Source organism: Diorhabda carinulata, chromosome 5 (genome assembly GCF_026250575.1).
Source record: "Diorhabda carinulata isolate Delta chromosome 5, icDioCari1.1, whole genome shotgun sequence".
NCBI lineage: Eukaryota > Metazoa > Arthropoda > Insecta > Coleoptera > Chrysomelidae > Diorhabda > Diorhabda carinulata.
This window is the reverse complement of record NC_079464.1, coordinates 7,585,535-7,608,147: the sequence shown is the minus strand read 5'-3', so window position 1 is coordinate 7,608,147 and position 22,613 is coordinate 7,585,535. Positions and strand designations below refer to the sequence as shown.

At 34.7% G+C, this 22,613-nt stretch overlaps 1 protein-coding gene across 1 annotated transcript in view; it reads left to right on the top strand.

The window, feature by feature from the left end:
* Positions 1–13,569: 13,569 nt before the first annotated feature.
* The window catches only part of LOC130894482 (transcription factor Sp3-like), a 36,363-nt gene continuing 27,319 nt past the window's right edge, over positions 13,570–22,613 (top strand). Inside the window, exon 1 of the mRNA XM_057801355.1 lies at positions 13,570–13,709. The gene's annotated coding sequence lies outside the window, so the exon portion shown is untranslated. The remainder of the gene's footprint in view (positions 13,710–22,613) is intronic.

The following is a 22,613-nucleotide window of genomic DNA, read 5'->3' as shown; positions in this document are numbered from 1 at the left end:
CTGTGGTCGTGTAATTTGTGACTTCAGAAAACAGTCTGAGTTATTCTGTGGTCATGTAATTTGTAACTTCAGAAGAAAGTCTGAGGTATTCTGTGGTAATGTAATTTGTAACTTCAGAAGACAGTCTGAGTTATTCTGTGGTCGTGTAATTTGTGACTTCAGAAAGCAGTCTGAGGTATTCTGTGGTCATGTAATTTGTAACTTCAGAAGAAAGTCTGAGGTATTCTGTGGTCATGTAATTTGTGACTTCAGAAGACAGTCTGAGGTATTCTGTGGTCATGTAATTTGTAACTTCAGAAGAAAGTCTGAGGTATTCTGTGGTCGTGTAATTTGTGACTTCAGAAAACAGTCTGAGTTATTCTGTGGTCATGTAATTTGTAACTTCAGAAGAAAGTCTGAGGTATTCTGTGGTAATGAAATTTGTAACTTCAGAAGACAGTCTGAGTTATTCTGTGGTCGTGTAATTTGTGACTTCAGAAAACAGTCTGAGGTATTCTGTGGTCATGTAATTTGTAACTTCAGAAGACAGTCTGAGGTATTCTGTGGTCATGTAATTTGTAACTTCAGAAGACAGTCTGAGTTATTCTGTGGTCATATAATTTGTAACTTCAGAAGACAGTCTGAGGTATTCTGTGGTCATGTAATTTGTAACTTCAGAAAACAGTCTGAGTTATTCTGTGGTCATGTAATTTGTAACTTCAGAAAACAGTCTGAGTTATTCTGTGGTCGTGTAATTTGTGACTTCAGAAAACAGTCTGAGTTATTCTGTGGTCGTGTAATTTGTGACTTCAGAAAACAGTCTGAGTTATTCTGTGGTCATGTAATTTGTAACTTCAGAAGAAAGTCTGAGGTATTCTGTGGTAATGTAATTTGTAACTTCAGAAGACAGTCTGAGTTATTCTGTGGTCGTGTAATTTGTGACTTCAGAAAGCAGTCTGAGGTATTCTGTGGTCATGTAATTTGTAACTTCAGAAGAAAGTCTGAGGTATTCTGTGGTCATGTAATTTGTGACTTCAGAAGACAGTCTGAGGTATTCTGTGGTCATGTAATTTGTAACTTCAGAAGAAAGTCTGAGGTATTCTGTGGTCGTGTAATTTGTGACTTCAGAAAACAGTCTGAGTTATTCTGTGGTCGTGTAATTTGTGACTTCAGAAAACAGTCTGAGTTATTCTGTGGTCGTGTAATTTGTGACTTCAGAAAGCAGTCTGAGGTATTCTGTGGTCATGTAATTTGTAACTTCAGAAGAAAGTCTGAGGTATTCTGTGGTCATGTAATTTGTGACTTCAGAAGACAGTCTGAGGTATTCTGTGGTCATGTAATTTGTAACTTCAGAAGAAAGTCTGAGGTATTCTGTGGTCATGTAATTTGTGACTTCAGAAGACACTCTGAGGTATTCTGTGGTAATGTAATTTGTGACTTCAGAAGAAAGTCTGAGGTATTCTGTGGTCATGTAATTTGTAACTTCAGAAGAAACTCTGAGGTATTCTGTGGTCATGTAATTTGTAACTTCAGAAGAAACTCTGAGGTATTCTGTGGTCGTGTAATTTGTGACTTCAGAAGACAGTCTGAGTTATTCTGTGGTCATGTAATTTGTAACTTCAGAAAACAGTCTGAGGTATTCTGTGGTAATGTAATTTGTAGCTTCAGAAGACAGTCTGAGTTATTCTGTGGTCTTGTAATTTGTGACTTCAGAAGACAGTCTGAGTTATTCTGTGGTCGTGTAATTTGTGACTTCCGAATACAGTCTGAGTTATTCTATGGTCATGTAATTTGTGACTTCAGAAGAAAGTCTAAGTTATTCTGTGGTCATGTAATTTGTGACTTCAGAAAACAGTCTGAGGTATTCTGTGGTAATGAAATTTGTAACTTCAGAAGAAAGTCTGAGTTATTCTGTGGTCGTGTAATTTGTGACTTCAGAAGAAACTCTGAGGTATTCTGTGGTCGTGTAATTTGTGACTTCAGAAAACAGTCTGAGTTATTCTGTGGTCATGTAATTTGTAACTTCAGAAGAAAGTCTGAGGTATTCTGTGGTAATGAAATTTGTAACTTCAGAAGACAGTCTGAGTTATTCTGTGGTCGTGTAATTTGTGACTTCAGAAAACAGTCTGAGGTATTCTGTGGTCATGTAATTTGTAACTTCAGAAGACAGTCTGAGGTATTCTGTGGTCATGTAATTTGTAACTTCAGAAGACAGTCTGAGTTATTCTGTGGTCATATAATTTGTAACTTCAGAAGACAGTCTGAGGTATTCTGTGGTCATGTAATTTGTAACTTCAGAAAACAGTCTGAGTTATTCTGTGGTCATGTAATTTGTAACTTCAGAAAACAGTCTGAGTTATTCTGTGGTCGTGTAATTTGTGACTTCAGAAAACAGTCTGAGTTATTCTGTGGTCGTGTAATTTGTGACTTCAGAAAACAGTCTGAGTTATTCTGTGGTCATGTAATTTGTAACTTCAGAAGAAAGTCTGAGGTATTCTGTGGTAATGTAATTTGTAACTTCAGAAGACAGTCTGAGTTATTCTGTGGTCATGTAATTTGTAACTTCAGAAAACAGTCTGAGTTATTCTGTGGTCATGTAATTTGTAACTTCAGAAAACAGTCTGAGTTATTCTGTGGTCGTGTAATTTGTGACTTCAGAAAACAGTCTGAGTTATTCTGTGGTCGTGTAATTTGTGACTTCAGAAAACAGTCTGAGTTATTCTGTGGTCATGTAATTTGTAACTTCAGAAGAAAGTCTGAGGTATTCTGTGGTAATGTAATTTGTAACTTCAGAAGACAGTCTGAGTTATTCTGTGGTCGTGTAATTTGTGACTTCAGAAAGCAGTCTGAGGTATTCTGTGGTCATGTAATTTGTAACTTCAGAAGAAAGTCTGAGGTATTCTGTGGTCATGTAATTTGTGACTTCAGAAGACAGTCTGAGGTATTCTGTGGTCATGTAATTTGTAACTTCAGAAGAAAGTCTGAGGTATTCTGTGGTCGTGTAATTTGTGACTTCAGAAAACAGTCTGAGTTATTCTGTGGTCGTGTAATTTGTGACTTCAGAAAACAGTCTGAGTTATTCTGTGGTCGTGTAATTTGTGACTTCAGAAAGCAGTCTGAGGTATTCTGTGGTCATGTAATTTGTAACTTCAGAAGAAAGTCTGAGGTATTCTGTGGTCATGTAATTTGTGACTTCAGAAGACAGTCTGAGGTATTCTGTGGTCATGTAATTTGTAACTTCAGAAGAAAGTCTGAGGTATTCTGTGGTCATGTAATTTGTGACTTCAGAAGACACTCTGAGGTATTCTGTGGTAATGTAATTTGTGACTTCAGAAGAAAGTCTGAGGTATTCTGTGGTCATGTAATTTGTAACTTCAGAAGAAACTCTGAGGTATTCTGTGGTCATGTAATTTGTAACTTCAGAAGAAACTCTGAGGTATTCTGTGGTCGTGTAATTTGTGACTTCAGAAAACAGTCTGAGTTATTCTGTGGTCATGTAATTTGTAACTTCAGAAGAAAGTCTGAGGTATTCTGTGGTAATGAAATTTGTAACTTCAGAAGACAGTCTGAGTTATTCTGTGGTCATGTAATTTGTGACTTCAGAAAACAGTCTGAGGTATTCTGTGGTCATGTAATTTGTAACTTCAGAAGACAGTCTGAGGTATTCTGTGGTCATGTAATTTGTAACTTCAGAAGAAAGTCTGAGGTATTCTGTGGTCATGTAATTTGTAACTTCAGAAGAAAGTCTGAGGTATTATGTGGTAATGTAATTTGTGACTTCAGAAGACACTCTGAGGTATTCTGTGGTCATGTAATTTGTAACTTCAGAAGAAACTCTGAGGTATTCTGTGGTCATGTAATTTGTAACTTCAGAAGAAACTCTGAGGTATTCTGTGGTCGTGTAATTTGTGACTTCAGAAAACAGTCTGAGTTATTCTGTGGTCATGTAATTTGTAACTTCAGAAGAAAGTCTGAGGTATTCTGTGGTAATGTAATTTGTGACTTCAGAAGACAGTCTGAGGTATTCTGTGGTCATGTAATTTGTAACTTCAGAAGAAAGTCTGAGGTATTCTGTGGTCATGTAATTTGTAACTTCAGAAGAAAGTCTGAGGTATTCTGTGGTCATGTAATTTGTAACTTCAGAAGAAAGTCTGAGGTATTCTGTGGTAATGTAATTTGTGACTTAAGAAGACAGTCTGAGGTATTCTGTGGTCATGTAATTTGTAACTTCAGAAGAAAGTCTGAGGTATTCTGTGGTCATGTAATTTGTAACTTCAGAAGACAGCCTGAGGTATTCTGTGGTAATGAAATTTGTAACTTCAGAAGAAAGTCTGAGTTATTCTGTGGTCGTGTAATTTGTGACTTCAGAAGAAACTCTGAGGTATTCTGTGGTCGTGTAATTTGTGACTTCAGAAAACAGTCTGAGTTATTCTGTGGTCATGTAATTTGTAACTTCAGAAGAAAGTCTGAGGTATTCTGTGGTCGTGTAATTTGTGACTTCAGAAAACAGTCTGAGTTATTCTGTGGTCATGTAATTTGTAACTTCAGAAGAAAGTCTGAGGTATTCTGTGGTAATGAAATTTGTAACTTCAGAAGACAGTCTGAGTTATTCTGTGGTCGTGTAATTTGTGACTTCAGAAAACAGTCTGAGGTATTCTGTGGTCATGTAATTTGTAACTTCAGAAGACAGTCTGAGTTATTCTGTGGTCATGTAATTTGTAACTTCAGAAGACAGTCTGAGTTATTCTGTGGTCATATAATTTGTAACTTCAGAAGACAGTCTGAGGTATTCTGTGGTCATGTAATTTGTAACTTCAGAAAACAGTCTGAGTTATTCTGTGGTCATGTAATTTGTAACTTCAGAAAACAGTCTGAGTTATTCTGTGGTCGTGTAATTTGTGACTTCAGAAAACAGTCTGAGTTATTCTGTGGTCGTGTAATTTGTGACTTCAGAAAACAGTCTGAGTTATTCTGTGGTCATGTAATTTGTAACTTCAGAAGAAAGTCTGAGGTATTCTGTGGTAATGTAATTTGTAACTTCAGAAGACAGTCTGAGTTATTCTGTGGTCGTGTAATTTGTGACTTCAGAAAGCAGTCTGAGGTATTCTGTGGTCATGTAATTTGTAACTTCAGAAGAAAGTCTGAGGTATTCTGTGGTCATGTAATTTGTGACTTCAGAAGACAGTCTGAGGTATTCTGTGGTCATGTAATTTGTAACTTCAGAAGAAAGTCTGAGGTATTCTGTGGTCGTGTAATTTGTGACTTCAGAAAACAGTCTGAGTTATTCTGTGGTCGTGTAATTTGTGACTTCAGAAAACAGTCTGAGTTATTCTGTGGTCGTGTAATTTGTGACTTCAGAAAGCAGTCTGAGGTATTCTGTGGTCATGTAATTTGTAACTTCAGAAGAAAGTCTGAGGTATTCTGTGGTCATGTAATTTGTGACTTCAGAAGACAGTCTGAGGTATTCTGTGGTCATGTAATTTGTAACTTCAGAAGAAAGTCTGAGGTATTCTGTGGTCATGTAATTTGTAACTTCAGAAGAAACTCTGAGGTATTCTGTGGTCATGTAATTTGTAACTTCAGAAGAAACTCTGAGGTATTCTGTGGTCGTGTAATTTGTGACTTCAGAAAACAGTCTGAGTTATTCTGTGGTCATGTAATTTGTAACTTCAGAAGAAAGTCTGAGGTATTCTGTGGTAATGAAATTTGTAACTTCAGAAGACAGTCTGAGTTATTCTGTGGTCATGTAATTTGTGACTTCAGAAAACAGTCTGAGGTATTCTGTGGTCATGTAATTTGTAACTTCAGAAGACAGTCTGAGGTATTCTGTGGTCATGTAATTTGTAACTTCAGAAGAAAGTCTGAGGTATTCTGTGGTCATGTAATTTGTAACTTCAGAAGAAAGTCTGAGGTATTATGTGGTAATGTAATTTGTGACTTCAGAAGACACTCTGAGGTATTCTGTGGTCATGTAATTTGTAACTTCAGAAGAAACTCTGAGGTATTCTGTGGTCATGTAATTTGTAACTTCAGAAGAAACTCTGAGGTATTCTGTGGTCGTGTAATTTGTGACTTCAGAAAACAGTCTGAGTTATTCTGTGGTCATGTAATTTGTAACTTCAGAAGAAAGTCTGAGGTATTCTGTGGTAATGTAATTTGTGACTTCAGAAGACAGTCTGAGGTATTCTGTGGTCATGTAATTTGTAACTTCAGAAGAAAGTCTGAGGTATTCTGTGGTCATGTAATTTGTGACTTCAGAAGACAGTCTGAGGTATTCTGTGGTCATGTAATTTGTAACTTCAGAAGAAAGTCTGAGGTATTCTGTGGTCATGTAATTTGTAACTTCAGAAGAAAGTCTGAGGTATTCTGTGGTAATGTAATTTGTGACTTAAGAAGACAGTCTGAGGTATTCTGTGGTCATGTAATTTGTAACTTCAGAAGAAAGTCTGAGGTATTCTGTGGTCATGTAATTTGTAACTTCAGAAGACAGCCTGAGTTATTCTGTGGTCATGTAATTTGTAACTTCAGAAGACAGTCTGAGGTATTCTGTGGTAATGTAATTTGTGACTTCAGAAGACAGTCTGAGGTATTCTGTGGTCATGTAATTTGTAACTTCAGAAGACAGTCTGAGTTATTCTGTCATGTAATTTGTAACTTCAGAAGAAAGTCTGAGGTATTCTGTGGTAAGGTAATTTGTAACTTCAGAAGACAGTCTGAGTTATTCTGTGGTCGTGTAATTTGTGACTTCAGAAAACAGTCTGAGGTATTCTGTGGTCATGTAATTTGTAACTTCAGAAGAAAGTCTGAGGTATTCTGTGGTAAAGTAATTTGTGACTTCAGAAGACAGTCTGAGTTATTCTGTGGTCATGTAATTTGTGACTTCAGATGAAAGTCTGAGGTATTCTGTGGTAATGTAATTTGTGACTTCAGAAGACAGTCTGAGGTATTCTGTGGTAATGTAATTTGTAGCTTCAGAAGACAGTCTGAGTTATTCTGTGGTCATGTAATTTGTGACTTCAGAAGACAGTCTGAGGTATTCTGTGGTAATGTAATTTGTGACTTCAGAAGACAGTCTGAGTTATTCTGTGGTCATGTAATTTGTAACTTCAGAAGACAGTCTGAGGTATTCTGTGGTAATGTAATTTGTGACTTCAGAAGACAGTCTGAGTTAATCTGTGGTCGTGTAATTTGTAACTTCAGAAGACAGTCTGAGTTATTCTGTGGTCGATAATCCCAATTTTCAATAGTAACTGATACAGTTGGTTTGAAGCTACTTATATTCTATTCACCTCATAACCTCTATTCAACCTCATAAGTGGGGTTATGTCGTGTAATTTGTGACTTCAGAATACTGTTTGACGGGTTTGGTTAAGTGCATCGTTCTGTGCTTTCTGGATGAGCTTTTGATTTCACCCAACGTTGGTACGTCGTTCAATTGCTATCTACTTCACACGAAATCATTTTATTAATAATCTTTATATATATAATAAATATTAATATAGTTCCTACATGAAAAAGTTATTTTATTAATAACCAAATATATAGTTCCTACATGAAAAAGTTTGTGCTAAAAATGTGCTTATACAGATAAAATAGTATGTCAACAAAATTTTAATTGTTGAAAATGTTCTTGGTGCACAAACAAGTTATTTTTGTATGGAACAGATAACATATACGATTATATTTATTTATAATAACAATTAAAACTTATATGATAAATAGAAATTACAAGTAAACGAATTACGCAAGTTGCGATCAATTTACAGATAAAATGTGTATAAGTCATACAAATATTCTTCTTAATACATAATGTCATACGTCACTAGGATTTCATTATTCAAAAACTCCCCATATTCAATCATGTAATATGAAAATGAACTGTTCCAATTTCCGCTTAGGGGTTATAAATTAGTGATATTAGGCTTCTCTAATCGCAATAGGGTGCTCTGATTTCCTGAGATATAGCTATGGATGTCCGGCCAGTTTCTCTGCCCATTTAAATAAGTATTCTTAGATAATATACCATTACACCATACCATTGGCACTACTGTCCTCAAACAGGCTTAGCCTGGTCCACCACATTCCTTCAGTCATCATGGTCCAATGCTCGGCGTCTCCACCCCCTCACACCTAGCTCCCGAAGATCCTTTTTGACATCATCCAGCAATAGTTTGCGCGGTCGCCTAGGCAGTCGCCAGCCCTCGGGCTTCTGTCGATCCGCTTTGCGCACCCCCGCTCCTCAAGTATACGTTCCAAGTAGCCTAGCCATCTGAGTCTAGCCCTCTTGTCTTATGTCACCAAGTTGAGCTCTTCATAGAGCCGGTTGAGCTCGGTGTTTGTTCATACTGGACCATATATTCGGCGTAAGATCTTTCGCTCCCACGCTCCTCGCGGCTGTTCAACACCTAGATCCGCTTTTTCGTTCTCCAATTCAGTAAACGTAACTTTAGTAGTTGTAGGAGACTGAAGTATGCTCTATTTCCATCGAGTTGTCATTATTTTCGATCACTAGTGATCTCAGGTCTTTAAACGACTGTACATTCTCGAACTTATACTGGCCTAGTTCGAAAGCCCCCAGGGGAGTTCTTCTGTTCATTGACATAATCATGTATTTTGTTTTGGACTCATTAATGGTAAGCCTATTTCTACAGGATTCTTCCTCCAGCTGCTCAAAGCTTTCTTACAGTTCACGCTCCCGTCGAGTAGATCAATGTCATCAGCGTAGACTAGGTACTGCACTGTTCTTTTGAGCAGAGTTTTTTTCTATTAACTTCAATATTTTCGATGACGTTTTAGTGTCAGGTTGAAGAGAATACACGAGAGTGCATCTCCTTACCTGAGACCTCGTCCTATTTGGAAATCTCGTGAGGTCTCACCGCTATCTACACTTTGCTCTTGGTCTCAGCTAACGTCACCCCACCAGGTGAATAAGTTTCAGAGGAATACCAAAAATTCGTAGGGTGCAGTGTAGGTAAGTTCGATCAACACTGTCATAAGCTTATTTGTAATCTATGAAGAGTTAGTGTACGGAAATATTGTGCTTATAGCCCTTCTCCAACAGGCAGCGAATAATAAAGATTTGATCGGATCTGATCAATTGTTGTCTTAACTGAAATATGATTACTATTTTGTAGATAAATTGTACCACTTGGGCATTATTCCATAATCTATTTCACACATCGTTCTAACCTACATCGTGGCAGTTGAAAGAGGCCGGCTGCTCTTTTATAGCCCATTTAATTCCTCATAACAGCATCTATAGTATGTTCAGGGTCCCATCTCCCTCTTCAATTTGCACGTCCGAATCATCTTGCATAGGTAGTCCTAATCTGAATAAAGAAAAAACTATAGTAGAGAAAGATGGGGTATATCCAATTGATACATCCTCATCTTTGGCATTAAATAATTCATCTCAGGTTAGGATTGGACTTGAAGTTTTGAGGATAAATGAAAATGAGCCGTGGAAAGTACACTTTCCAATTATATATACTGTAGTTTGACATATTGTTGTGGTTGTGGACTACTTTATGATAAAATGGTAAACATTCGGTACAAAAACATGTGAAGAAGACAAAATATTCACATAAACTGGACCCCACCTATTGAAAGCTTTATTTACTATATCCTACTATTAACACTGACGTTTGCTGCTAGATTCCAGCACTAATAAGGTCAGGAGCTCATCTACCCCATTTTACTCCGGTACCCCGGCTTGCTCCATTTTGCCCTACAAGTACAGATCAGGAACTACCGCAGACAAGAAATTACCATACTGTCCAAAAGTCAAATAGATATTAGCAACTCCAATGCTGATCCAAGTTCATTTGGGAATGCCTTGACAAGATAAATAAGCTGGTAAGAAAAATTTGTTATCCTTCAATGGGTTTCGGGACACACCAGAGTGAATAGAAATGAAATAGCAGTCAGACATGCTGAAATATGGGCGAATAAACGCTTTGCAGGACGTGAAATCTTCTGTAAAATCGGCTACAGGTTAATAGAGACAAACTATAAAAGGAGATATGAAAAATTAGTTACTGGGTCAATCTACTGGATTTACGACAGGCACAGATACTTTTGAAAGATCTAGTAAATGTTACAACTTAAAAAAGAATCATTTACAAATATTAACAGGAGTGTTGTCGGGGTGTAGCGCCCTCAGTGGACAGTTGAAGACGCTAAGTTAACTTAATTTTCTTTCTTTATTACATGTTTAATACAATACATGTCATTATAATTTCGAAAAAAAGTATTCCCTTGTGGATATATCAGGAAGCGTTAATCTTGAAGTCACAATCACCTATACTTTCAAATTGTTCACTTTTATGGTGTGGTCTACTGGTTAGGCAATCAGCATTACAAAGTACAATTTTTCGTATATTTAGGTTATACAAATATGGCAGTATTAAGTATAATAAATTTTATTTATGGCCTATTGAATTGAATAGTGAGAAGTTTTGATGTAAATCAAGTTCCAGATACAATAATGCAATCAAAATATGTAAATAAAAAAATCCACATCTGTAATGTCCTGGCATCTATCTTGCGTTATATTAATTATTGTATTTTTTTCGCAGAAACCGTGGTAGAAACAAAGAATACAGATTTTCATGTGCTTTGAATTTACAAGAGAGCAGTGGCAGTACAATTTACATTTAATGTGGGTGGTTATCAATAAAATTGCGTAGCAGTCGCCGATCATGCAGAGTTCCTAGCTTAGGGATTTTTCCCCGAAATTATGAGGAAAAAATTTGGGTTGGAATGTTTTTTTTTGGGATTTTTATAACTTCAAATTTCGATGTATAATATCATTGTAAATAATAAGTTACGTAAGATAATTCGACTGAAATGTTACAAATAAGATTCGACGGTCCTGCCTAGAAGCAGTGGAATTCTAAAATTCGCCAAAGCGACTCTGACATATCTGACTTTTTATCAGTTTGATGTTAGTTTTTTTATTATTTTATAGCAGGCGGTTTATTTACAATGTTTCTTTTTATTAAATTTCTAGGAAGGTCTATTTATTTTTTTTGTTTCTTTATTTTCTAGAACTTATATAATTCTTTGAGGAGTTTCTGTAACGCAATTTAGTTTAGTTTATAATAAATAGTTGTATTGTACAGAGCGAATTATCAAAGTAATCGAAGAACTTTAATAAATTATTTAAGTAGTTAATTATTGTTAGTGATAAGTTTATTATAAATTAGTGTAGTGTATTGTGTTTAATTAAATTAAGAAAGTAAGAGAGTGCTCATCAATTCACCCCCCAAATGAAAATCCTATAAATAAATAAGAAAAACATTACAATATGTATGATTTGAAAAAATCAGAATCTAAAGAAAATGATTTGCAGTTTTCGATAATTTATGAATGAAGAATTTAAAAAAAATGAATGAAATTATTGATTAATTGTTTGAAATTTATTATTTGTTTAATAACATTTTATTATTTTTAATGTTATGTACTTGAAAAATATTTAATTTTTATTTTATAAATAATAAAATTTCTTAGGGGGAATCCCTTGTAATTATGGGGATTTTGGAGGTTTGGGAACACTAAGATCATGTACAAACTATTAACTGTCGACCAAGTTGATATTTCAATATACAGTAGTCAAGGGCATGCAGATTGTTTACAACAAGATGCAGTTATAAAATAAAATAATTTTTTCAAATGAGCTGTATAAACGCATGAATTCTTATTTCTAATTTGAACTTTTGTTTTTATTTTCTCTATTTGTCTGTGTAAAACTAATTTTTTTGTATATGCAAGGCTTTTGGGGCCGTCATCCAATGTTTCAATGTTTCTTGCCAAATGCCAAAAATAACTTGATACTTGTAGTAATTCGTCAAATTGATAATTTTTTCAATATAGTTTCAGTAATTATTGGGCGCATAGAAGACATGAGGCCACACTACTGTTAATTTGCTGTATGAACCTACTTTGAGGTGATTGCAATTCTAAAAAATAATTCACAAATATAAATGAAATGTTAGAAAATCTATAGTCGAAGAGCTGGTAGACAAATGTAAAATGGTTCTTGAGCAACACAAAACTTAGTTTAGTAAAGTAAATGTTGCCTCAAGAAAGTACGGAAATTTGACTACCAGCTCTTGCCTGTATAAACCCACTTTAAGGTTATTTCATTTTTGGAAAACAATTCATAAATATAAAAGATATGTTGGCTATTAGACTTGGATTTGCATTACGAATATACAACTCACTATCTTTTTGCCTCTTTCTTTCATGAAATATATATATATATATATATATATATATATATATATATATATATATATATATATATATATATATATATATATATATATCTTTCAACTTCTTTTTGGAAAGCTTTACCATATATCAATACAAAATTATAAATATCACAGTTGTAATTATGAACCTCTTATTAGCAGTTAATTATTGATATAATCTTCAGCAGCTAATGATGCTAACTTTCAACATTGAAATTTCATATTTTGGCGCTGAAAGAAAATTTTCGAGGCTTGTCCATAAGGTTCCCAATGAAAAACTTGTTTATTGGCATTTAATAATATATCTTTGGAAAGCTTAGACTTCTCTCTAGTTTTCGACATAATCTCCGTTTAGATCAATGCATTTTTGCATCTTCTTTATGTCCTAGTCATTGTAAAATTCGTATTCCCAAGTGTCCCCTGGGGGCCAAGTCTGTACTGTGAAGAAGGTGTGATACTGATACAGTATTCTATCGAAACTTGTACGATAGAGCGTGTTTTCTTTTTATTTCTACCTTACAGCTTATATCATATTCCAATCAGCAATCACACATTTTCTTTCTTCGATTCTATACCAAATATTTAACTTTTGCTGAATTCTTAGAAACCAACGTGAACAATTATAAACTTATGAACACAGAAGTTATTTTCGGTTATGAAAATAGTAGTTATTTTGTAATAATTCATTTCTTCCATTATTTAATATAGATGGCGTCCTGATTGACAGCTATAGCCACGTTTTGTTGTTTTACAATGCACTGAATCGGGGTAAAATTTTTTCATAGAAATGTGCGTAAAAGGATTTTTTTTTTAGATATTTTTCTCAAAATGTTTCAAATAAAACATCTTTTACTGACAACTCATAGCATTTAGTTTTAGCTTTGTGAATGAATAGCTTAGTTTTATCAAAATATATTAATTGTCCAGATTGACTAGAGGGCAATTACCAAATGTCAAAAGAGCGTAGCTTGACCGAACATAGACGAGCTCTGTCAAAACAACACAAACGGATTTGTTTGATAAATAATTATTTTGTTTTAAGTTAAATCAATGGTATCTGTGTATTGTAACAAATAAATAACTAAATAAATGAAGTATTATTGCTTTACAAAAATATGATCTGCAAAACAACATGTAAATATCTATAGTTGTTAAAGTACTGATAGAAAAGCTGATATTCATAATTAATTTGATCTAAAAAGTAATGTATTCATCGTAATTTCTGAAGATTTCAACAATTCTTATTAAATATATTGTTTATATAGATAATAAACAGAAAATAAATGTTTTTTTTGTTTAATACTTTTATTTTGGCGCGTATTTTCAAACAAATGCCATGTAAATGCCGTCTACGCATAATCAAACTTCTTGGCAAGCCTTGCTCACAAATTTGACATCAACCATTTTACGTTTGCTTTGATGACGAAGTCGTGAAGTGGGAACGTGATTCAGAAGAATTGTTTGTTTAATCAAAAGGTAGGTGCCAAATATTAATTATATTCTTAATTTTTAAGATTAGGATGATCAACATAATAATCAAACAGACCTTACCGCGGGTCGTGGGTGTTTTTGGGGTAGGGAGCTTCGTCGCCGTGATGTAGAATTTTGTGGAAGGGGTGCCCATAGTGTATTCTGGTAGGATATATTCATCCCCACATTCTTCGAAAAACCACCACCACTTCCCTCCACTACATATAACGTTCGGCGTCATCATTTTAGATATAAATTCGCATCTTCCAGGCTTTAGGTAATTTGATTTCAGTTTAGATCAAGGTCATTCACCTAATAAACCTTTCTCGGGAGTGTCTTGTACAACAACTTTGATTAAAAACAATATCTCGTATATTCCCTTCATCACACTGTTTGTTATAAAACCCCCTTATGTCGTAGTACTTTCATATTAATCTTCCAAACTGTTTCTAGTTCAATAATTAAATGACCTAGATTTAATTTTTGACCTATTTAAAGGCACTAGTGAAACCTATAAGAATATTTGTTATATGATAAAATTATCCTTATTTGTTTTGTTAGGTATTGCTTAAAGAAATTTTATATATATTCATATGCAATAAGCAGTAATTGTTAATAGTAGTTCTGGTAAATTATATTCATTATAACCTTACATTTCTTCACAGAAATTACGTAAAGTTACATTTCGAAACTTCACTAGTATTACTATTAATTTTCTAATGTTTTTTGTGTCAATATATGATGCTTATATTATAAATTTCATATTTATTTGTGGGCGTCTTTTCATACTAGATTCCTATCGTCAGTAATGATTCACAGATTCATAATATTTGTTCTAAAAAAAAAACAATTTGTTATGTAATTGTGAATATAACGCTGCTGTTAAATCCAACCGGCATATCTGTAAAATGCGTTTTTTTCACAAGAGCACTAAAGTTTTCGCACGTAATATTTTCTATTTAACGTCCCTTGATGCCACCTTATGCATGAATGAAATTTATACAAATACTGCTTATTGACTTAGTAAATAGTGTCAAATGAATCGGAAATTGCTTAAATTTAGTAAATATCCCAGTATGACTTTAAAATCAGTGGAATATTTTTTCTTTTGTGACACAGTGGCTTCTTCTTTTGGAACATGTTTCCTTTGCTGGTAACATTATTATTATCCTAGTGAAAACTAACTTCAGGATATCCTGCATCAGAGCAGGATTCACGCTCCCACTACCCCGTTTTTTCCTATTCTGCGTCTCATCCCAGGCATGTGATCCTTAAAATGTTTTGAAGTACTTAAAAGTTACCGTCGTCTTTAATTACTTTAAACATTCGAATGTCCAAGATGGCTGAAATTACTTGGGAGTCCTTAAGATCTTTTTATGACAAAAAATTCCTCGCGATTCAACTCATGAACCTGGTAAGCCTGCTTGCCACATTTCTTTACCGTTTTCATGTCCATATGGCGTATTGTTAAGTATATAAGTCCACTTCAGAGTACTGTTTTAACTTATTTTTCATTAGTTAGGTTAGGTTAGGTGTGGCCTATTACCAAATATTATCTCTGTAAAAAACATCGTCTATTGGACAGTCAACTTTGTCTTTTAAATATTGTAGATAATTCAACTCACAGCTCCCGATCTCAATCACGCCTCATTTTTCCTATGTCTCATGTGTAACAGTATAGCTTTGAAATATAGTACAGTAGAACCTCTATAAGATAAAGACCAAGGGAATTTCTTTTATTTCTTAGACCTTTTGATATGTTTATGTTTCTAAATGTTCTTAATTTCTTAAAAAATTATAAAAGAAATTTTAAATCAGAAGAGACCTAAAATCAAAAACATTTAGAAGCACAAGACCAAGGAAATTTGGTTTATATTTTTACTTACAGATATTCGATTATGAACTTTGTTTAGGACTAATAAAGATTTTATTTTACATTTAAAGACTTATTTATTGAAGTTTATTTTGTTCTACATAAAAATGAAGAAGAGAAAATGTTATTTTCTGTACTACTGCATTGCTCTACAAAAGGTCGAAAGTTGCTTACAGCTTTCTTTGTTTCGCTGATAGATATAATCTTAGGTATAGGTAGGTGGGAAATAGCTCGATTTCGTCAGCGTTAAAAACATCATTGGGGTAGAATCCATTCAATAAATTCTCCAATTGACTTTTCCATTCTGTACAAATTTCTTTGCTTGTACTTTCACCGCAAACTTTTTGAAGACCAGATCATGTTGTTTTTAAAAATTTTCCAACCAACCATTGCTAGCTTTAAAATTATAGTTTTGCAGTGACTTAATGTGGGTCCCCTAACACTAATGTTCTTATTTTTACACTGTTTTAACCAGCAATTCTTCGTCTTTTATATAGAAGATTTTCTCTCGATTCTTGCTTCTTCCATAATTTAGTTTCGTTTTTTAATATAATGGATAATGTAGTAGGTAGACGTTTCCCCCTGCGGACATGACAGTACTGTCTCTAGGTCGTAAGGTTGAATATGTGGTTTTCTTGTCATTCTCCTTTTCAAGTCCTTTTCTGGGATATGATTTTCATGATCTGTACTTGCAATAGTTGATTCCTTTTCTTCCTTTTAGATAATCTCTGTGAAGCTCGGCGATAGATTTGTCACCATCGATATACTCCCGAGAATTTTGAGATTTGCAGTAATGACTAGGAATTCTGGGATTTTTTTCTATGTAATTCTTTGCACTCTTCAAGAGTTTTTTATCCAACTGGTTACCCTTTTCATGCTTGTTTCTCATGTCCAATCTTAACACACTTGTGGTTTTGTCTATTTTGTCAAAGCTTGTGCTAATAGTTCTGTCCTATAGGTCAAAAATGTTTTGTGTCTTTCCCTTTTACTATTCAAGGTAATCCTCTGATACTTGGAAACAACTTCCCAATTTTTTCAGTGCACTTGAGTTTACAGTTGTAGTTATTTTCCTTTTTCTTGTTTTGTATTATTTTTATAATAAATGTAACGGATTTCGGTTTTAATTAACATCTTGCTTTATTCTCCGTGTCAAAGTTTAACCGGAAACCGACATTTTGCTAAATATGCCGGTTTGTTTTAGTTGTGCGTGCTAAAAACGCTTTAATGTTAAGTACAAACTGAACTATCTGCCAATAATAGATAATTCAGTTTCACTTACTTGATGGCCGTGTTTTCTCCTTCAAGGATTTAAAGCCACTGTCGTTTTGCGCAAAAAATAAGGGATGGCGATCTGGAATCGATTAATCGAAAAATCAATTCCTCGAAACAAATAAATCGATTTTTTAAATCGATATGTTGTACTTAATCGATTCAGTGGATAGATATTTCACCCTTGAAAATCCACATTCCGTTTTGGTAGAAAAATTTAACATTATTTATCACAAGCAGTTGTGCACCTTAAGTATAATCCTATACGTGGGATCATATGTTTCTTGTGATCGTCTTTTTTCAATTGCCGGTAACATCGCAAATATGCGTACAGCCCCAACTAGGGCTCTTGAGGTCTTACTAAACCTTCCACCCCTGGATCTTGTGATACAATTCGAAGTCATGAGGACAGCATACAGGCTGAACATCCACTGCGGGCTGGATCAATCGGTCATGCAAAAATCTGGGCATCAGGTGAATGCCCAATCATTTTGGTGGGCAGCGACCAAATGACGCTTTCGACCGCTGATAATAAGGGTTTGCAGACGCACATAACTGATCGTGAGCAGTGGAATGGTGATTCCAAGCCCGCTATATTGAATAATGGAGCCACCTGGTACTCAGGCGGGTCTAGGAGAAATGGTTTGGCCGGCGCAGGTTTCTGCGTGGTACACTCCAAAATAATCAAATCTTTTTCGAATCGACGCCACATAAACGCAGTAATTTCGATCTGCACACACAGCAGAGCTGCCATACAAGTTATAACGGCTGTAAAGGTGAGCTTTAGGCTACTGCTGAAGTGTGAGGGAGTCCTTCAATATCTGGTAAGTGATGGTTACATGATCCAGCTCGTTCGGGTGCCCGGTCACTCGGGCAACAAAGGCAACGACGAAGCGGACTTCCTCGCCAGACTGGAATCGGCGAATCCACTAATGGGCTCAGAACTTTGATATGGCCAAAAGCGCTGTCATCACGTCTCTCAATAACCTTCTCACAAGGCGGGCTTGGCAAAGATGGTTGGAGACGCCTGACATGAGACAAGCGAAGGCCCGTATAGATGGACCCCGCACGTCTCTCACCAAACAACTGATCAAGCTAGATAGGCGCGAAATCAGATTAGTGACCGGACACTGCCATCTAAGACGTCGTCCTCAATCCATAAGCATGACGAATGATTCGAGTGCCGCTGGTGCATCGAGGAGGATGAAACTTCAGACCATGTTATCTGTGAGCGCACTGCACATCAAAGGGTTCAAGCCAAAGTGTCTGATCGGCTCCTCAAAGAACATCGGACTTTGGTAACGTGAAGTGGGGCACGACGGGCCTATCTGAAGGCATATGTGCTCAACGGCTTCACGGCCGCCCACACCTACGAACTATGAATTATGAACATCGCAAGTGATGAGAGGAACTGCTTGGATCCCAGTAGACTTAATAGACTGCTGTTTTTAAAAAGTTTTGATAGTTAGGATTGGGAGCAATAAACTATATTATCTATTTTCAATTTAATGTAACAAATACATTTAGAGAATAAATGTCTTTGTTATTATCGAATTCCGTAACTAAAAAATCCCTTATTTTACCGATACGAGATCCCAGAGATTACTTATTATGATATCTTTCTTGTGTTTCATAAAATGGGTTAATATTTACATTGTTCTTCAGAAATCGATCTTTTAGACCTCGATTTTTTTATAAATCGATTCATCAGGTTATGATTCGAATCGATTTAAAAATCCATCTTTTTGGGAAATAATCACTAACCCTGCAATCTGTCTTCTGATAAACAAAATGGCTATTTCCACGTGAATGCATACAGGTCCAACGTCATTTGACGGAATTTTTATTTAACTATACGATATGCAGGTTCGACATAAAAATAGACGGGAAAAAAATAAATTTCATTCATCAATGCAGTCTCCTTCAAGAGCAATGTAATAATTCCAACGCTTTTGTCTCAAAATAGGTTTAATTAGTTACCGGCGAGCATCTGATTTATTACTTGTAAACATGGTCAAACAATGCTCTGAATTATCAACATGTTGTTTTTGATCGACTGTGAGTAAACGCGGCACCCACTTTGAAAAGCTTTCTCATGGTCAAATGTCTATGCGTAATTGTGAACACACTGTCTCCTGATATGTTCACGGCCTCAGCTTTCTCACGCAATTTCGATTTACGATTAGATTTAACCAATTTGTAGACTTTTTTGATGTTTTCTGGAGTAACCACATCAATTGGACTATCAGAATGTTGACCACCATCGATGTTTGTAGGACCACGTTTAAATTAGTAGTAGTAGTTAAAGTAGATTCACTTCAATGACTGTCACTTTTTTCTTAGTAATCGAAATTTTACACTACACGTAGTCCTTTCAATGTTGGTACTTCATGAACGTCATAAGGATTTGACAATTGCATCGCCAATTGTGTGTCAGTCACACTACTTATTGTGTGATTTAAAAATAGACAGGAAAAAAGGGATTCTTAAGACCAAAACAGTAAAAATATTGGAAAAATTGATCTTCATTTTTCTTAAGTTATGGCAATCGAATTATCTTTTGCTATATAATACGATGTAGTTTGATCACATATGATACAGGAAGGACACGTCGTGAACAAAATTTACTTTTGTAAATTTTTAAAAACCTCTCATCCAAAAATAATTATTCAAGGTAACATTGTAAAGAGAATTAAACGCCCTTGAAAATAAGTTTCTCTACTAGTTTCTTATTTGTAAGAATATTTTTTTATTAAATTTTATTGTCATTTATTCCATCTCTTGAAGCATTATTCGTGACGGAGCATTCCACTATAACAGTAATCGTAAAACATTTACAACTTTAACAAGGCAAGGTGAAAGTATCGAAAAGTAGGTAACTGTGCTAACATCCCCACGACACGTCGATTTCTCTCTTCTCGATTACCTCCTTTTTCTACTTCATCGTCTTTGGCTACCCGGACAAAGAACCACAGTTAATACATATTACATATATATTAATAGTACCGGATCCGCTCAATGGTAACAGTTTTATAGATAAACAAAAAAATTGGGTATTTCGTTAAAGCAGTTCATTCCAAGCTTTTTTTGCTGATGTGCACTCTTATTTCCATTTCTAGATCATCTCTTTATATACCCAATACTAAAAAAACTTATAACGAACAAAATATTTACATGTTAATGTCTCCTACACGCCACAATGACATATTTTGAAAAACGATATAAAAATCCTTAACTAGAAACCCAATGTAGGTTTAGAAGAGGAGGAAGCACATGAATGTCGAATTAAAGTAAAGTAAATAAAAATAGATGACGTACAGGTAAGACGGAGAGAAACGCCTATTTTGCGAAATTTCTGAAATAGTTTTTTGAATTCTTTGAACGAATTGAGAAATCGTTGGGTTAAGTGTGGAAAACTAAATGGAGATTGTGTAAAAATAGTGACAATTCTTAAAAGTACGTAGGGTTGTATGGATACAAAATAGAAGAAGTACAGAGCAGACACTGGGGAAATGAAGAAGAGAGAGTGAAGTAGAAAGAAAAGACAAAGTCTCATGAAGAAGAAAAACTAAAATGCATGGCAACATTTAGAAAACTAAGAAGTAGTATGTGATTATAATTCTCATGAGAATGTAAAGTCATGTAGATGTTCGAATAAAATTCATTTTTTCGGCAAAGTAATTTTTTCATTCAAAAATCACCTTATTATCAAATCACCCTCGTATATCAAACAATTTAGAAGATGATATAACCATTAACCAGATAATATCGTACAACCCACATATAATATTTCTATTGAAACGTTTATATAGAAAATTTAGTGAACGAAAAAGAGAAGTTGGAAGAAAAGTGTTTTCATTTTGTTTTATTTAATATACCCTACAGAACTCAGATAGCTACTTTATATATTTTATTAATATGCTCTACAGACCATGTAGGCCTAGGTCAAGAATGGCAATACTTCATAGTTTTATATATTACATATCAAAGTCCTCTATTTTGCATTTTCCACACAATATTTCTTCATTCCTTCCTGTTCACAGCTTTTTCTCTTCAATTCTGAACATTATTATTTTTGAGGTCTTCCATTACACAGTCCTACCATCTCTTCCTATCTCTTTTTCCGTATTGGTCTTCTTTGCAGTACTAATTTTGGCATCCGTTCTCTATGAAGTCTCTTAACATGTTCCAACCATCTCACTCTCTGTCCCTTAATAAACGAGCTTATTGTAGCTTCTCCATAAAGTTCCTCCAATTCTTTATTAGTTTTTCTTCTCCAGTCCTCTTCTGTGTGTAATCTTCCGTAGATTCCTCTTAGTATCTTCCTTTCCCATCTTTCCAACATGGTTTCACCTGCCTTTTTTAATATCCATGTCTCACATGCATATGTTGCGGTGGGTCTTACTACCGTTCTATACATTCTTATTTTTGTTTTCTTGATCTAATACTTCCGAATTTCTGTGTTCCTTTAGTTATATTGGCTTTCAGTTCTAATTCTTCTACTTCCTTGTCTTCTATTACTACTAGATACACAAAGTAGAAAACTCTTTCGAAATTCTACTCTTTGTGTCTGGTTGTCCTAAAGGACAAGTAATCTTCTGTTTCTCTCTGTGTATCTCCCATCATCATATATTTGGTTTCCTCTTGATTTATTTCTAGACCAAAATTTTTGACTTCCTCTTCGTACTTTGTTACTGCTTTCTTTAAGTGCTTTTTGGATTTTGCTCAAAGAACGCAAACTAATTAAAACATTCAACTAGAAAATAACGAAATTATCTAAAGTTATTTTTGACAAGATGGGACAGATACAGAAATTGAATTTAGAATAAACCTAGCAAAATAATAGCTTAATTACTAAATGGAATATTGTGGAATACCGAAATAGGAAAACAATGAAAACTGAGGATCTACAATGAATGATTAGAAGCGTAGAGAATAGAAGAACAATTGAAAAAAAAGTGTAAACCAATGAAATGGTCGCCTTAAGAAGAACAAATAAAAAGTCAAGGTTAGATCAGGTCAGAAACGACACAATAGAAGAGCAAATGAACCTGAAAGAATATAGAACATATTGAGGAAAAGCTGTTGATTTGATATGGATGCGTGCAGAGAATGGGAGAGGAAAAATTGTAAAAAAATAACGAAGTGGATCCCACAGGATAACAAGAAGGAAAATAAGGATTAACATAGATGTCTGGAATAACGAAATCAATGAATGTACAATATCGGAACGATAGGACAGGAGAGAGGTTCAATTAGACATCAAACAACGTCGTAGGACGTTTTGAACCCTAATATATTGGAATATATTAAAATTTTGTTTATTTATCTTTGAAATTTAGTTTTGTTTCATTTTTCTTCGAGTCATAAACAATTGTTGATATAGCATATTACCATACCATTTAAAGCATGAAGCTTGGGAAAATATATAGTCCAGTCTTCATATACTTCTAGAAAAGTAGATGAATCGACAAAGCTAAATTTTTTTTATCATGGGGGGACCAAGCTTAACATGGAGTTGTCGACCAAAATTTCCTCGTGGATTTTTCGCCATCAGTCATATCTTCACAAATCTCATCTTCATAGTATTTAATTTATCTGTAATCATAAAGTTCGTTCCGAACCGTTCTTGGTACGGTGGCGAATCTGCGCAATAGAGATTACGTGTTCCAACAGGGTAGTTATCGTTATACCAACGAATGCTTTGTGTTTTAACCGACTTAGGTATAGTTTGTGAGACCGTTTCGAGACGGTCTTTCCGATACTTG